We start from the raw sequence: 17,347 nt of genomic DNA on the forward strand, positions 1-17,347 counted from the left end.
CAGCTACGAGTAGCTTTTTTCATGGCTGAGAACTGAAAGCTTCACTGACCTCTAAAAATTTCTTACTTCATAGAAAGCAAGCTTCGATTCCCTATCTTCTCCCCAAAATGTATCCCGTTTCCCGTTTTCCACAGCCTTAATTGTAATAGGCAGTGAGCAGACGGGATGAGGCACTTCCCAAGCACGAGCTGCCCACCTCTGCGAGAGGAGTTCATCCGGCGCGGCGCTGCCCGAGCGCCGCTGCAGGCGGGGAGCCCCGATCCCCGATGCGCCCGGCGGGACCCGCTCCGCCGCCCGCCCCTCGGGCACGGCTCGGCGGCGGCGGGCACGGCTCGGCGGCGGGCACCGCCGGGAAGGAGCGCGGGCAAACCTGGTGCTCGGCGGCAATCGCCGCTGTAAACCGCGCCTGTGGCTGGCCGGGGAGAGCAAGGCTTGCTGTGAGGCAGCAGAGCCGTTTGTCCTTCCTCCTCAAGTACCAGTTTGGTAAACGTTAGCTCCTAAATTGTTACTGCCTTTCCAGCCGTTGCTGCTTTACACTGACGTGATCAATTTGTTGCTGTTGGTTCCTGTAAGCTCTTGATGTCTGCCTGGTAGCGAGGCAATCCCAGCACAGACAAACGCGGATTTTAAAATTTCTGTCGCCCGGGAGGCTTTGCTGGCTGCCGGGAATGCGGTGCTGCCGGGCTGAATGCACCCTTCCGCGGCAAGCAGCGTGGAAATATCAAGAAGGGGATTTATCTAAATGCCTTCAGTTAAAATAGAATTCTCCTGATCGGAAGGAAATATTTCTGGGTTAAGTGTTGCTAACGGTAATGGTCCTGCGGGCAGCTACACCTACCCTGACGCTCGGCGCACGGCTGCCAGTCTTGCAAAATGTTTCACCGAAATGTAAAAGATGCGGGTGACAGAAAAAAACCATGCCAGCCAACTGCTGCAGATACAGCACATCAACGGCTTAGGGTTTATTACTTTCAAAAGATTCTTCGGGGTTTCTAAATGCATGTCTTTTCTCCGGTATCTTAGCTAGCGAGGGCCGTATCTTGTCATCAATGGTAAATCAATGGCGTGGCCTGACCTTTAAGAGGGCTATATCCTTTATTCAAAACAGGCGAGTTGAAAAGAAAGATCTGTGAAATACAACTTCACTGGGGAAGGGGGCATTTTTAATACGAATTCTGTTTTCCACAAACCATGAACAGATCCTCGCAGGGCTCGCACAAGCCGCTCGGGAAGGCAGCCGCGCTTCACACGACCGAAACGCTCGCTGGAACCAGCTCAGGGGCTCAGCCACGGCGAAGGTGCCAACTTCTAATTGATACGTTTAGGCGAAGCTCCCAACGTAATTGCTTTTAGCATTCATTCATGCAAAGCGGCTTCGTGCGGGCAGGGCGAGCCCGCAGAGGCAGCGCTGCCTGCCAGCAGGGAACGGGCCTGCAAACACGGCGGGCCGCGGGGGGAGCGGGAGCGGCGGGGGCAGCGCCGCCCTGCCCGCCGGGCCCCGGCAGCCGCGGGGGGGCCCCGCCGCCGGGCTGCTCCCGGCCGCTTTCCAGCGCCGGGGGTGCGGGCCGGGGAGCCGCGCTGCCGCCGTCCGCCGGGGACTGCCGGCCTCGGCGCTAACGGGCGCGGGCGATAGCGGCGACGGCCGCGCACGACAGTAATGATAGCAATCCTTCTCGCAAGCGGCGTTTCCCCCCCGCGCCTCGGCTGCAACGCCGGTTATCCGATGGCGATAGCTCGAGCGCTGGAGTGCGGCGAACGCCGCGCCTCCCGAAGCACGCCCTCATCGCCCGGCATCACCGTTAATTACCATCATGCCGTTAAAACACGGCGTCCCCCTTGGCACCTTCCACCGCGGGGGAAAGAAACTCCCGGCGATTCTCGTCCCCGCCCGCGGCAGCCGCAGCCCAGCTGCGCGCCGAGGCAGCCGCTCTCGCCTGCCGGCGGCAGCGCTCCGAAGACGCGGGGAGAGCCCCGGGCGCCCCCGTCGGCGGCCGGGGGTGCAGACAGGGGCTCAGGGGTCCCGCATCCCGCCCCCCACGCTGCGGCAGGGTCCCGCGGCCGCCTCGCCCCACGGCTGCAGGGGGACCGCAGCTGCCGCCGCGCCGCGCTCCCCCCCGGGGGCCCCGCTGCCCCGAACCGGGCGGCGCCGCCAGCGCCGACCTCGCGTCCTCCCCCGGCGCGCAGGCACAAAACGGCGGGCGGCTGCCGGGGGAGCGGGCGCGCCAAAAGGGAACCCGTCCCTGGGTGGGCTCGAACCACCAACCTTTCGGTTAACAGCCGAACGCGCTAACCGATTGCGCCACAGAGACTCTCGCCGGCAGCCGCTCCCGCCGCGCCGCTCATCTGCTGCCCCGCCGCGCGCCTCGCCGCCTGCTCGCCTCCCGCTCGCCTCCCTCCTGGCGACCTGCGGGCCACCGCGCACCACGCCGTGCCCGCAAGACCCGGCTCCTGAATAGCCATTCCTGCGACACGCTAGAAGAGGACTGAGAAAACCGTGACAACGGCAGCTTTTCTTCCGCTAGCCAATGTGAGAGACTAATTCCCAAAGTCATCGTTCACAGCTGCGTTCTTTTTCTAGGGAATAAATTCACGGATCAGAGTTAAAACAGCTTCTTCTTGGCTGCTGCTAATTCATCCATTCCACATGCAAGCCAAAATGTAATTCCCAAATATCATTGCAAAATTGCCCTATTAATACCTTTAAAAGGTAATTTTAAGTGACCACGGGGAACAGTTAGGCTGTTTACAACAGGCGGCATCCCTCTGCACGTGTGTAGGTAAATTATAAGTAAACTATAAATTTCTAAGTGACCGAAAACAGCAGTGAGGAAAAGCTAACGTTCCTATTATCATTTTATCGAAATCTGCTTCCCACATTACCTTACAGTAAATCTACACCTACAGCTCCGCCAGGTACAAAGTTTTCCCATCCAAACCTGAGCAAATGTTTTCCCCTTTTCTTTCACAGACTGGTACTGTTTGGATCTCTCTGAAGTCTGACAGTATCGGTCACTTCACGTTGTCCCTGTGGCTCCATGAAGCGCTGCCCGCCGGAAGCCTTTGGCAGGGCGCAGGCGCACGAGACCCACTGCAGAAGGACAGGTCCTGGCCCCTTTCCACGCAGGTGCTGGTCACCTCCCGGTCTCTGCCCACCCAAGAGCAAGAAGTCCCAGCTCACTCCTGAAAGCGGAGGAGGGTCTTCTGCAGCAGGTGTATGAGCAGGAGCGTGTTACTCCAGCTCTCATGTTTTGTACAACACCTTGCTCTTCAACACTGTATGACTTTGTTCCTCAGCCCAGTGAGTAACTTTAAGCTGACCATCTATTGTCCACAGCTCAGCCTTTCCAGTGTTTCCAATACTTTGAAAAGAGCTACATAAATGTCAGTATTATCACAGTACTGCTCAATTGTTTTATTGCCTATTGTTGGTACCTTACTGACCAACACCTTTTAAAACATGGAGGAGAAAGACAAGATATGCAAGCCCTCAAGAGTAATTAAAATAATTATTTTAAAGATTGCTTTTGGGGGCATCATGCCCACAGCGGCATGCTTTCCTACCCAGACCTCTGCTATTCTCAGCATTAGAAGAATCAGGTCGCAGGCTGGACCACTTCTATTTGCTCTGTGTAGGAGGACAAGCAAACAGTCCTGTGATTTGATGCACAAGCAAGTGGGTATTTAGTGGAAATAGCACGATTCCAGTCTGAACAAGGGCCTAATCCATAGACCAGCAGACGAACATTTGGGCATGGATTTTGGGCCCTGAAACGTTTTACTGTATACACATGAATATTCCCATTAGTTTTAACAAATGTAAACTTGACTGTTTTCAAAATCTGTGTCTAGAGGTCAGATCTAAAACCAGACTTCAGTATGCTGATATCGAGCACAAGCTCTAACCCTGAGGTGTCTGAGGGGAACGCAGGACCTGGCGCCAGACAGCCAAGGCTGCCTGTTCAGTGCGTCGGGACAGTGAGAGTGCTGCAGGTGAGGCTACGCTGTCACTTGGCACCTTTCTTCTCAGCATTCTTCCTCACTGAATCTCGGAGCATTTCATTTAAAGTCTTACAAGGTAAAAAAGAAAATAAAAAGAACATACGCAACAGCACATGCTACCTCTTCAGCTTGAAACCCACAGAGCAGCAAAAGGTCTGAACATGGATGACTTTCGCAGACTGCTGAAGCACTAACCAGTGAGCCGTCATACCAGAGAGCAACATTATCTGTCACTACTCCATAAATGGAAAAGATTAGCTATCTACCCTTAGGAGAAGGTTTCTTCAGCAGAAAGGAAGAGGCCAAGTACTGTTTAAGGCATTCAGAAACCAGAAAGGGCTGCTACTTCAGATTAATCGTCCCCCCTATCAGTGTTTTGTTCTTTATTTCTGGAGAGCTCTCTTCCGTGATATGCTGTTTCTTGTGGATCGTATCTGGAGTTGCTTCATTTTTTCCAATATCTAGTGAATATAATTTAAATACCATTATTGGATTCACTAATAATGGATTATATTTTGGTTTATATTTTTATAAAACCATAACTGTGTACAAATATATTACATACGAATATATGAAAATGTTATACTATGCAATATAAAACTATTTTTATATTCTATAGTATTTAAATACTTTATAACATTATTTTATTGTTATTTTGAGATCCATGAACTTACATGTTCATTGCTCTGACATCTGTGACCTTCAGATATAGGCTTTGGTTTCTGAATGTCAGAGAAAGTGAATACAGGATGGAGGGTGAAACTGGGTATTGTTTATGAGTTTTATAAACATACCACATATTCATCCTCTGTTCAGAAAAATGAGTCTAGTTATTCACCCAGAATTGTTCCTAAAATCAATTCAGTCAAATATAACAGAAACAAAAGAATATTCCCACTTAAATTGCAGAATTACTCATTAACCACTCTATTTCTACAATTTCTCACAGGAAACAAGCGTTTGCCCCCCAACAAGTACATGCACCTACATTATTTATTATTCTACTTGTCATTTTTGGTCAACTATTTGTCAGCTCTCGAGTTACAACTCAGCTCAAACTACAAAAATTTATATTCACAAAAAATTTCAGATCAGCTACTCCGTTTCTGCCCAAATATATTTCTGATTACTTACGTTGTAGCAGAAGTCTGTAAGTAAGGTGTTTTCCTCTGAAACATATAATTCTAGTCCTTACCGGAACCAGGACATTAAAATAAATGGACAACTAATATAATTCAACATTGCTATTAAAATTATTAAAAGCAGAGAGTAAGATTTTCATGACAAAAGTTTTTTCTTTATGGAGCTGCAAGCATCGAACCATGGAAAGCATTATTCCTGAAGAAGGATTCAAAAGGATGGGAGAAGCAGGTATAGACAGTTTTTCTGGATCAGTTGCAAGACATTTGTTCTTTTCATTCTTCAAACAAAATGCATTTGGAGTTTTTTTTTTAATTCAGTTGTTTGTATACAGATTTGCTGTTTTTCAGATACAAAGGTGGCTTTTTAAAAGACTTTAGTAACTGGTGTTTTTTTTAAGACTTTAGTAACTAAACACTTCTATTCTTGGGTCTATTAGTAAAGTCAGGAAGATGTTATAACTGAAAGGACATCCCTGCAAATAGGATCAACTTACCTTAAAAGCAAAGAACAAGACTGAACAATGGTATTTTACTGACCTCTCCAGTTCACTTAGCTCTGGCTTCTCATATAATGCAAGTCACACAAAAGACGGCTAGATGAGAAAATCCAGAAATCTTGGTGTATTGCTAATTGCAGACTGTTGGGTAACCTAAAAGCCAGCCGTTCTCCCAACCTCCATAACCATGTTTACCAAAAGGAAAAGGCACAGCCTGCCTTGTTCTGGACCATGAAACATATAGTTGCACTTATCTCATATTCAGGAGAGACAAAATGTTTTTTCAGTGTGACTTGTGACAAAATTATAGAACAGCCATCGCTGTTATCAGTAATTTGGAATATAGTCTGCAGCTGTGGGAAAAACAAAACAAAACAAAACAAAACAAAACAAAACAAAAAACAGAGACAGCTACATTCAGAACTGATCTTCAGATCTCACCTGACATACTATAAGGGGAATTTTGCATTGCAATTCCCTGCAATCTATCTGTTCTGAGTGACTACTGAAAAGAGCATAATCATTATGGCAGTCAGTTTAATAGTTTCTAAAAAGAAAAAAAAAAATCTTAAGATACTGCTTCAAAAAAGTGAAAAGAAGAAAACTTTACTGGCATAAGAAGTGAGCATAACACCGAGGAGAGTAATAATGATGCTTCTCACACAGCACTTATTTCTCTCAAGCACTTCTTATTATCGTGGTAAGAAAGGGAGAAATTTCCTGTCCTTGCAGATTTTTTGAACTGCACCTACTAAGAATGCTTAAGAGTTCTTAAAATAAAAGAGAATATCATGAAAAGAAGAATGAGTCTTATGCAACTGAACTTTAATGTTGTCTCTACGGAACACCCAGGAAAGCAGAGGAATTGCCAGCCTGTGTTTTCAGGAGCAGCAACCTATTTTAGCATTTTCTGAAGTCCAGGATTCAGATTTAAGTTCTAACCATAGGCCTCAGTTCAGGAAAGCAACTGTCTTCAGAGCAATATGAAAGCATGTGTTAACTTCAAGTACAATCAGATTACTAGCATGGTATAAAAGTATTTTCTTAAATAGGTTAAATTTAAGGAAAAAAATGAAGGGCAAATTTTAGAGCAGGCTCAAAACCACTGTTTGTTTAAAAAATGAGAAGAACACAAATTTTGTGTCCTTGCAATGCTTAGGAAAACACCTCTTCCTGAAATATTCTCAGCAGAAAACATCTGCCTCAGTTCTAAAAGCAATTTTGCAGGTTATCACATTAGTCAGCCTTACATCCGTCCAAGTGCTGTAATTCAGCCAGAGCACTAATGTTTCAAGGAAAGGCAATGAGAAAGGAAAATGCAGGTAAGCTTTGTGGATCCACTCCAGATATTTCCGAACAGGAATCTGACATGTTCGGCCAGGCAGCAATCTTAAGAAACCTGTGCTGACAGGTTGTATGGGCAACACCACTTCTGGAGGCCCTTTCTTAATCAGGCTGTTTCAAATAGATCAGGCATCAAATTCAGGTATCAGTGCCATTATCAGGATGCATTTACAGGCTCAAAATGTTCTTGCATTGCCTTCTAGAAGAGCTCTGTATGAAAGATGACACAGGGGGTCCAAAGAACCATGGAGAAGCCATTATATTTTAGTTCCTCCAGCTACATTTATTACCAGCTATTCAAAAGATTAGCAGAGATTTCTAATCCTAGAACTCTAGTGCCAAAATGGAGAGAGGTTATCATATCCCACCATGAAAACAAACTTGAATTCCTATGCTTATTCTAACTCTCTCAAACACCTCTGGTGCAAGGGAGCTTCTTCCATTGCTGTTCCCCGGCTGTCCCTTGCAATGCGAGCAGCATCCTGCAGGACCCCAGGATACCAAACGTGTTGGTGGCCTGAACCTGCAATAAAAACCTCTTTCTTGGAGTTATGATAGGAAGGGTATACAAGAGATTTGTCTTGTTCCTGACAAGGATTGTGTAAGAGAGATTCAGAATATTCTTGGTAACACACAGCAAAGAGAAACTAAAGGATACATCTCTCTCTCTCTTATAACCAATCCCTTTTCTTCATATGGTCTCAGGCATGGACAGATGCTACAGTAATGGGGCCTAGATGAAAAACTAAAAGCAAAACTAAAACTAGATCTCACTCTCCTATAATTGAGTGGGAGAGACAAAAATTGAGGAGGTTTATATTTACCTTGGTTGAAATAAGGGACAATGTATTTCCACTGTTCTATGAAACTTTATGATCACTTAGCATAGACAGGAATTCATGTGGGTGCTGGAATATTTTAATAATAATAATAATAACAACAACAACAATAATGATGAATCTTTAAGCCCCCAAATTAAATATACCTATCCTAGTGCCAAGTCTTGAAAAGTATGAGGTAGAGGAAGATAAGAGTATGGAGAGTGAAGATAAGAGTATGGAGAGTAAATAAAAGCGAGACAGATTAGGGAGAAAAAAGAGAACAAAGAAGAGTGGGAGGGAAACAAAAGGATAAAAAATCAGAAAAGTGAAAGGAAGTCTGAATTAGCTCATTTTTCAGACAGGCCGTATTCCTGCTGCTTTCAGAGATTTTACAGTAGAAAGGAACCAACACATTTTTGCAGTTTCAACAGCTTGCGGTGAGACTGAAGGCAAAAGGAGAACGCAGAGGGAACTGACCTCTCTCCAGTTGCTCCTGTCCTAATGGATGGTATAATCTCCACTACAGCAAAGGAACAGAGAAGGCACTTAGTGAGTTACTCACAGCCCCCTGTCCCCTCCTCCTCCTCTTGGCCCCCAGCTTCTCAGATCTTTCTATTAAACTTTTAATAGTGGGGACCCCCTCACTCAGGGCAGCACTGCAGTCATTCATTAGTGTCCACCTAGGGAACAAATAACTCTTTAGCTGCACTGTAGGTGTCCAGCTTGCTTTGTGCCTGGAGGGGGATTTGTAATCGAAACAGGGAAGTGCAGGAGCAAAGAGAAAAAATGGGCAATAATAACCCGTGAACTCGCCTTTCATTCAGGTAACACACAAGACACATGTTAATGATTTCAGCTTAAGTAGCAGGCAGAGAACTAACTGTACACTAACCAGGCAGAAACCACCTGCATGTGCCAATGTAGCTAAGCAGGGACGTCTTGGAGAAGGGACAGCGAGAAGTAACTTGCTGAATTTGCAGGGAATTGCTTTGTTGTGTACTTTACTGTTCTTCATTTGCAAAGTCCCTTTTCAGACTTCACCCCAATGGATCAACAAGCTAAGATTTTTCTCAGGTCTTGTATTTTAGCCTGTCTGCAGAGAGTGTTCCTGTAACTGGATTAGGAGAACCCATGAATATCGAGACAGAATGAGCTGGGATTTCAGCAGCTGTGTTGTCTAATGGCACTAGAATATCAGCCAGTTACGTGCTATCTTAGGCAGGACTGTTTCAGACCTCATGGCCTAGATTGTCTGGACCATTAAGGTAATTTTTAAATACAAATTAATTAAAACATAAACAAATAGGAAATTAGTTTTTCTTCCTATAATTTCTGTCCAAATGCATGTGTGCGCAAAACCAATCAAGCAATCTTTATCTAAGCACTCTCCTTCATTTGCCTCTGCTGGCTTTTTGGTGACTACCAGCCACAGCGGGGTGAGGCAGACATTTACCCATCTTGCCACTACCCTTGGATGAACACATCAGCCTGCAGCATATAATAGGCAGAAGACAGCCAGAGAAATACAAGAGAAGAAAGATCTCTTTAACAGAGAAGAGAGGACTGCAAATACCTTCGAGGACAACGTTTCCTTTTTCATCCCTAAATATTTGCAATCAATACAGCTTCAGTATTTCACAAGCTAATCAATAATGCAGTGACAGTGAAAGAGATGTGAGGGTCTTTTTAGCGGCTACAAACTGGCAATGATGCTTTGATGGCTCCTACTGAGGATTTATCATTTCTTGGATAATCTCCTGCAGAACACTGTGGGGCCTGAGAGTTTAATATACTGTATGGCTATAGGAAGGAAACTGGACAGATGACTGCACTTTATCTTAATTCCCTATAGCATCATGTGCCAAGGAAATCAAAGGTAAAACAAAAGCATGATACACGTCTAAAAGTATGAATACAGTGTACAAAGACTGTTTGGACATTTAATAAAGCTAAGCTGGTCCATAAAAGGTAAGACAGGGCAAGGGTGTTATGAGGAGCCACAATCCTGTTTTGCCATTGTCCTTGACATGAGGGACTTCAGAGGGACTTTATTATTAACTATTATTATTAGACTATATTATGAACTATTTCAGAGACACACACAAGCTAAACATCTCTCCCTTTTCACACACGTGCAATTCACTAACTTCAAGAGGGCTGCTTCTGTGAATAAAATGGGAACAACTTGCCCCTAAATAAAGAATCACATACAGTACTTAATAAATAGGAACAGAAGAGGTCACATCTCCAAAGTTTAATACATTTTGGTCCAAATGCAGACCTTGGCCCCTGGCTCAAGTGTCCAGAACATTTACTGAGATGTGCCACCCCTGGGGGACGGGATCTTCCATTCAGACATCTCTACCGCTACGCAGAACACTGCCGCTCGCACACAGCATAATCCTCCCAGGACAAGGAGATACAGGCTGTGCACAGCAGCATATTGTGACAATACCAAAGTCCTCCTCCTTCTCCTTGAGGCCGTGATGTAGGGCCCTAATAATATGTCCAAGAGCAGTCACACAACATGTAAAATCTCATCATTTCACCTGCCCAGGAACCCTCTAGGCCTGAAAGGACTAAAATTATTCCTCACCCATTCTCCTTTCTCACTTTTCTGTCATTGTATAAAAGCCTTTCTAGATTTCCTGAAGTTTGTTTTGCAATTATTTACTACCTCCAAATAATTATTATACATATATGAAATTCTACTTTAAGAAAAAATGGTATATTAATAAATACATGCTGCAACATATCCCAGTTGCTACTGAAGAGATTCCTGATCATCCTGCATTACATGTTACAGCTATGTATTTTTCAAAGGAACACAATCCAGCATTTTCAGTTTTTCATACAGCCAAGCAGTAATTGTGGTATCATTAACTTTTTCATTTTTATCACACTACATGTTAATACACTGTACATTTGCTCAATTTCCACAAGTAACTACGTAAGTGTAAATACAAAATATGAAAATCATCTGATCACATACAGCATATTTTTCAGTCTTACAGCCCGTCCTAGTCTTGTCATTACAACATTAACTAGCTTTAAAAATTCTGCTAACACTCAGAGCACTTTAGCAATTGCTTTCCTAATGTATTAATGCAATTGGTATTTCCAGATTCTCAGAGGTTTAACCTTTTTCTTCTTTGCAGTTTATAAAAAAATATAAAGCAACACCCAAAACCCCCCAAAACAGGTGTGCATGAGTCTGTCAATGTACCTGAAAATTTTCAATAATCTTTTTAAAAAAATTCAGATAATCAACACAACTGTACTGTTAAAACCAGTGAATTCTCAATTAAATTGTCAAGTAGCCTTAAAATAGCTCATTTTCTGAAATTCATTCATTTGTTTTTAACTTAGGAATTTTTAAAGCTTGTTAAAATATTATGGCAAAACCATCAGACTAATACGTGTCAAAATGAATGATGATATTAACAACAAAAATTATATTTATGGTCTTTTACAAATCACAGTATCCAGTTCAATGACACACAAAGATTTATAACAAAACCAGTCTCACAAAACTACAGAACCCTTTAAAAGCAGCATTTCTGCCATCTTCAACAGGCTTTTGCAGCTTGATAGGTACAGACAATTTGTATTTCATACAGCCAATGGTCATTAAAGACACCCCCTCCCATATTTCTCTTAAATTGCATAAATTGGAAAATTGTTCATTTCCTCTTCCTCCAGCTCTGTTTTCATGTGTGATGAATTTAGGGATGTTTTGCTGAAAATGGGCAAAAGATTATACTACATACAGATATGCCTGCTGAAAACAATTCAATGAATTAAAAATAACCACGGACTGCAACTGACCTTTTGTGTAAACCATATATCTCTATATTTTTGACATGCCTTAATGATTATTAGAGTTTGGTTCAATGAAAGCGACTGAAGAGTACAATATTTAGCATTTGTTTTACATTATTTACAATTTCAGTGTTCTATTTACAGAGGTTTATGATCCCCATCCTGGAAATCTTATTCACATGAATAATCCAATCTCATGTAAGTATTCTGAATGAGAGACACAGGACTGACTCTTTCATTCTGATATAAACACAAGATAAACGGGTAGACAAACTATATAGATCAACTTAGGTAGTGGATGCCTCCTTACTGGAGACAATGTGTCTGCTATCTGTACAGCGTTTATAGGCAGATGAGCACAGCAATGTTGAATCCAAAGTCCTGACAAGCTCCAAGAGCTCTGCAATACTTCTGATGAAAACATCTTACAATCAGCTCTACGCTGCATGTACCCACTCCTCTCCCAAAACAAAAAGTTCCCTATATCTCCAGCACCACGGTGTGCATAAACACATTTTTTCAATATTATGCTTCAAATGTTAATTCTCATCAATACACAGATCACAGCCTAGGATGTTAGGATGTATTAAATATGGGTTTACCTCTATGAGGAAAAGGGATATATGTAACATCATTTCCATCCTAAGTCCAGTTTTTAACTAAAATTACCATGGAAATGTATGTTTTGTTCGTTTTTGTATTAAATAAATGGAGAACCACAACTGTGAAAAATACTTCTGTGGCTAGTGACTTTTTTAGTTTTGAAAATTAAATTCTGTAAATACATGTCAAGATATTATTTACAAGGATTTTTAAACAACAAATCTTAACAACACATGGAATAAGTATACATACAGAAATGTGTTAGAAATTATACACATTTCTAGTTCAGAGCAGATGCAACTATTGCCACCATCTTCCTTACTGGAACTTTTTCTTTTCAGTTCAAAGGTTTGCATACAAGGTTTGTGCGCATGGATTTTCTGACATTTTCAGGATCGAGCCTTACAAACACTCAAGTAACTTTCTCCGGAGGTATAGTCCAACTCTGCTCCAAAGCTTCTCATCTTAGTCAAGCTGCTTACACATTTGCAGAATTCAGCCCTCGGTATAGATTCAGATACATGTGGCTAAATGGGATTTGGCTACCAATTTCACAATGTGGCATTCTGTATCAGACAAAGCAACAAAGATGACTTGTTCTCCTGTGTGAGCTGTAAATACCAACCATCACACCACTTAATAGGTTTATTTCATTAATAGCATATATTTAAAGTCTCCAATGCAAGTTTCTTTTGAACGATGACAGGCTGGTAAATTCTTAAAAGATAATAATCAGCAGTGGAGCAGTTCTTTGATGGTCTGTAATTACCCAACTGTCCACTGTTTGAACGACAGCAGCAAACTACCACTCACTGTTAGTTTATTTTTATTTATAACTTGTACTTTAGGTAAGAATCCATTAATTACAAGCAAAACAAATTGCTTACTTGAAACACTTCCCACAGAGGCTTGTTTTTTTACATGCATTAATCTAGTTGAGATATACATGACATTTTAAATGGAGGTTAAACTGATGTAAATAAATGCAATTATTTGAAAGCAAACAGGATTCAGTCACATTTATTTCTGCATGGGATTACTGTACATTTTCCCCTGGTGTGTATCACGAACAAACACTGAACCACAGGAATTCCAGAAGGCCGTGGATTTTAAAACTTCCTACCAATGTGAAATTTGACGATATGGCACTGTACTCTTAATTTTATATGATTTGCCTGAGGTGACATCTTGTGTAATTGTTCTTAAGATAATTACCCATAGAACTGCTTAAGCTGGAGGGATGGCAAAAGGTTTGAATTTCACAGGCTTTTTGCTTTGCTAATAAAAAGCTACAGATGAACCCCACGCACGCCTGAGTCCTGCACGCAGGAGCACTGCCGATCCTGACATGGTGGCAGGGCCATGTCAACCTTCCCACAGGGGACTGTGCCCCAGTGGCCGCCATCTCGGGCCTCCCCTGGGGAAAACACCTTCCTGTCGCACCCAGCCAGCCTGCAGCGCCCACCAGCACCCCACCACCAGGCCCTCACCCCTTCCTGGGGAACCCTGCCCTCAGCCAGCCCCGGGAGCCCGCCACGGCCCTCGGCTGCCGCAATGGCCACCGCAGTGGCAGCGCTCCTTCCCACTCTTCTCCACAAGCACCCTACAGCGCTGGCCATCCCACCACTGCCCTCCCTGGCCTCACACCCACCTCCTGCCTCGGGGCCAGCTGCTCTCCAGCTCCACCGGCGGTTTTCTCCATCTTCTTTCCTCAAAGTATCGCCTCCACCTGAGAACAACCACTTCGGCCTCCACCCCGGTGCCTCACAGCCACCATGTCACTGCGGCTCCTCCACCTCGAGGCCCTCCAGGAGAGGCAGCGGCAGACAGCCCCTTCCTCACTCGCCTCTTCTTCGCCAGCCCCTCAGGCTGAGCAGCGGCCTCTCACAGCAGCCCCCTCCCACCATCACAGTCCCCAGCCGATGGGCAGGCCTCAGGCCGCCACAGTGGGGAAATGGCGGCTGCTGCCTGGAGACTCCAAGCGGCACAGCGAGTCCTGCCGCTGCAGCCCCAAAACCACCGGCTCATGCATGAAAGTAAGTATTGTGTGCACATATATGTGCATATATACACACTACATCTGTGCAATGCTGTTTCTTTGTATCTTTCTTACAAAATATTATCAATTCATGTGTAAGCAAAACCTGTCTGTCACTGAGTAACACAAAACAAAGTTACCGTGATCTAAGGCCAAAGCCACTTCAAAAGCAATTATTAACCGAAAGGACACACCAAAATTAATAGCTGTAATCTCGCAACCTTTTATAAAGGATTTAAATTTCAAAAGTGGAAGTTATTTGTAAAGTTTTTGTATGTTTTTCTCACACTCTGCACTGCTTTAGTTTTACTATTGCACGGCAGCCCTCAATGCAGCTCTTTGAAATAAAGAAGAGTGAAAAATCACTGTATACCAGGAGCAACGCTGAGGAGCCAACGAATTTCCATGCTGCAGGCACTGGGCAGCCCAATCCTGCTTCTGCCGAAGACAAAAAGGGTCCCGCCACTGGTGGCACTGGCAGCAAGATCAAGCTGCCCGTGGCAGCATGGTTTCGCAAAACAGCTAGGTGGTACAATAAAGACTGGGACACAGTGATCTTATTGTACTCAGCGGGGACAAAAAAACCCACCCAATTTAATGTACCAGACCATTTCAGCCACTATTTTTGCCTTTTGCTGTCACACAGGTTTTCTGGAAATTATTTAAAATAATATATGAATATGAAATACAAAATATCAATTTTACATCCTGCTGATTTCAGCTAAAGTCCTATGTAAAGAACAAAAAAGAACATCATAAAATCTAATCAATAATGTCAAAATACAGAGCCAAATAATTAACCTTCTACATGCTGAGCAGCAGCCTTGACGACAGTTGTTTCAAACAACACAAGTTAGGAGTAATTGCAGAAGGAAGAGCCTTTCCATAATCAAACCAATACAAAGACGTTGTTGGCTTACAGCACCCTTAGGGAGGCATTGACTGTTCTTCCTACTTTTGTATAAATGTGGAGGCATAAGCATGACTCTGTCTTATTCTTGCTCCGTTGGAGAGGTTACCCAGAGGGTAGGGGTGCTGGGCTCCCAGAAGCAGTTTCCTACGAGACCAGATCTCACATGCATTAGCAGCAGCGTTACTGCGTAAGGGCTAGTCACAGTCACAGTCTGGCCCATATACCCATATAATCCATTAACCCAAACAGGGATCGATTCCTGGGAGAAGTCTATCCCATTTTTTAAGAATGACTTTGTCTCCAGCATTGTAAATCTAGCAATGAACTGTTGCGAAACTCTATCGTCTCTCACATTTAAAAGAGCTTTGCAGAAAATGGATCTTGGGGGACAGAGAGACACGGGGACATCTGTCTCCAAATATTTCAAAGAGGAGCTTTTCTACCTGGGACTAAGAACACATTTTTGTATTTTTGAATATTTATGTAACTAGTACATTTTTAGAGTGTTAGTTTTACCATTATTTCGATAAACCTTATCTTTGTATGGTCACCTCCAAAAAATATAGGCAGGAATATCTTTGTCATAGTTACATATTATCATCAGACATACATATTTATAACTCTCCATTTCCTTGAATGCTCCACATAAATAGATGCTCAGTGCTTGTCATGTTACATGTCTTGCAGATAGGAAGAACAAAAGAAAAACAACAAAGAAACAACACCAAAAATTTTTTTTTAAATTCTAAGCTGAAAACATAAAAGATAAATGTTCAGGCATTCACTGGTAACAACCACAAATTTGAAGGCAGTGAGACTGAGCTATGCTTTGCTTTCCTCATGCTTGTGAATACAGTATGATAGATGTCATGTGAATGGGGAGAAAATTATTTAAATCTAATATTATTCTTTGTGTATTTTATATTGATAGACTAATTAAAAAAACAGTCACCTTTACCTTCATAATAAAGTTCTAGCATGCAGGAGCTCTAGTGAGAGCCTAACCTTAATTTCTTTGCTCCAGTCACATACATGAACCTGGTCAGGGTCACAAACAGTTATATATACCCTGTCATATGGCACAAGGATCGGTATCTACTAATTCCAGTGGCGACCGTTACAATATTCAACCACCAAAAGTTTCAGATCAGAAGTTGAAAGTTTGAGACATTTATGAGTGAGAACAGAGGTTCCTAATTTAAAACGTGTGTAACCTTAATATAGCATTTGGGGATTCAGAATGTTCTTATGTACTTTGCCTAATACTGCAGTTTTACAATACTCCCTCACTTCCAGTCGTAAAACTGTGGATCGATTTACCTTATCTGTAAATTATGAAGAACAGATCTTCATAATTTATAAAAAGCAAATTTCCATGACTATTTGAACCAGTAACAGGCAAAATAGTTTTCCTTAATACAAAAGCAGAATAAAAAGAACCCGCGTCTAACCCTTAATTCCAGCCGTAAGTTAGCATTTTTCACAGATGTGTGTATTTTTCAGAAAGAACTATAAATCAGAATGATTCTGTACCTGTCAATGATAACTCTGTTTATGTAAAATAATCTTATAACGGGACACCAGAATAATCTGTCTTAATCAAAGACAGATTTATATCCATACGGTCCAGTTATTCACAGACTGTAACAAAACATATAAAAATGTAGATCTGACATCATTGTAAGCCTTGCATACACAATTGCCTTCTTCACGTGCGATATAACAATGAAAAACTATCCCCTACTCCTGCTCCCATTGAAGTCATGGACATGTTCCCATTTACATCACTCGCAATTGGATGAGAGAGCAAAACTAGTGTCCAGCTTTTGAAAACTCCTTAGAAACAGGTATCATATGTATTCGACTAACTCTGATTGTTCCACAACTTATTGGAAATATCACTTTTCTCTTCATAATTAGCCCAAGAAATTAAAACAAAACTCAGAAAAGTATGGACAGGCACAGTATTTTCCATAACGTCCATAATTCCATCCATAAGTTTTTCCATAATTACAGCTTAGAGTACAAGAATCCAACTCAGAAACCTGGCGCATCTAACAATTTTCATTAGGAAATTACTTAATAAATGGCAGCATGAAATAGAAATGGAAGACCTGTATGCTGTGATATATTTCATTTTCTCTGGTGGGAATTAGTATGTTACTGAT

At 42.9% G+C, this 17,347-nt stretch overlaps 1 non-coding gene across 1 annotated transcript; it reads right to left on the reverse strand.

The window, feature by feature from the left end:
- Nucleotides 1-2,235: 2,235 nt before the first annotated feature.
- TRNAN-GUU (transfer RNA asparagine (anticodon GUU)) lies at nucleotides 2,236-2,309 on the reverse strand. Its single transcript has one exon. It is a non-coding gene; the product is annotated as a tRNA-Asn (tRNA).
- Between the last annotated feature and the right edge of the window lie 15,038 nt (nucleotides 2,310-17,347).

Source organism: Nipponia nippon, unplaced genomic scaffold (assembly GCF_047370975.1).
Source record: "Nipponia nippon isolate SJK-2023a ecotype South Korea unplaced genomic scaffold, ASM4737097v1 scaffold_1, whole genome shotgun sequence".
Taxonomy (NCBI): Eukaryota; Metazoa; Chordata; class Aves; order Pelecaniformes; family Threskiornithidae; genus Nipponia; species Nipponia nippon.